The following is a 1,282-nucleotide window of genomic DNA, read 5'->3' on the forward strand; positions in this document are numbered from 1 at the left end:
CATGAATGGCTAACACCAATCTTTGCTTTACTGTTATTTTAATTATGTGGTAGAGGAAAGAGGAAGTATATTTGTGTTAAGTGTGCAATTTTCAAATACAAGTTTGAATCAACTTGATATAATATAACTGTTATTAATTTTAACAGTTAAATCAATGAGTATCAAACATTCCCACAGAAATATATTTGAAAACGAAAGGCATAATTGTTTTCTTAAAACAATCAATGAAACCATAAATTACTTTCACTTTACAAATCATGTTTTATTTAACTTAAATTAGCAGACTTCTTTGAGTAAAAGTAAATATATTAATTGTATACCACAAGAATCAAAGTTATTATAGTTAAGAATAGATATTTCATTATACCCAGAAGATACGTTTTAGTGCATTCTCACTAAAAAGAATCGTTACATGCAGAAATTAATGGATATGATGGAGCTTATCATTACACAATATAAATAAATGGGATTACCACTCAATACTTTATAAATATGTAAAAAATAATTATATATCTAGGAGCCAGTAGCTCATGCTTGTAACCCTAGCTAGTAAGGAGGCTGAGAGCTTAGAATCATGGTTCAAAGCCAGCCTAGGCAGTAAAGTCGACGACCCTCTTATCTCCAATGAGCCACCAAAAAACTGACAGTGGCTCAAGGGGTACAGCACTAGTCTTGAGCTAAAGAGCTGAGAGACAATGTCCAGGCCCAGATTTCAAGCACCACAACTGACTAAAAATAAACAGTTAAAATAAATATTTTGACATAAATGTTAAAATATGTATTCTAAAAAATTTTAAATCCTCACTAGATATACTAGTTTATGTAAATATAGAGGAGGTTTTTCTGGACTTAGTTGTCATTGAATTCTGTAAATCACATATTTGTCACTCAATTCATATTTGTATGTTTATATACTTATATACCATAAGAACAATTAAATGATATGTGATAGGCAGTGCTGTTTTAGGAATTTCCCTTGGCTTTTTAACATTAACCCTTCTACCGTAAAATCGATATACCCTCCAACCTTATCAGAGTTTTCATCTCGTTGGAGAAGAAAAGTATAAGCTATAATCATTGTTTGGAACAACTCTAACATTTTACATGAATTTCACTTAGTTTAAGATCCAAAACATTCAAGTCATCTTAACCATGCCAGTAATAGCAAAATGTCTTCTGGGCTTTGCAGTCTCTTAAGAGATGAAAATCTTTAATTATACATCTACTTTTTTCTGCCTAACATGTTATATCTTAGGAAGATCTTTTTGGGTAACCCTCTGTT

Source organism: Dipodomys spectabilis, unplaced genomic scaffold, assembly GCF_019054845.1.
Source record: "Dipodomys spectabilis isolate Male_0828 unplaced genomic scaffold, ASM1905484v1 ptg000301l, whole genome shotgun sequence".
Taxonomy (NCBI): domain Eukaryota; kingdom Metazoa; phylum Chordata; class Mammalia; order Rodentia; family Heteromyidae; genus Dipodomys; species Dipodomys spectabilis.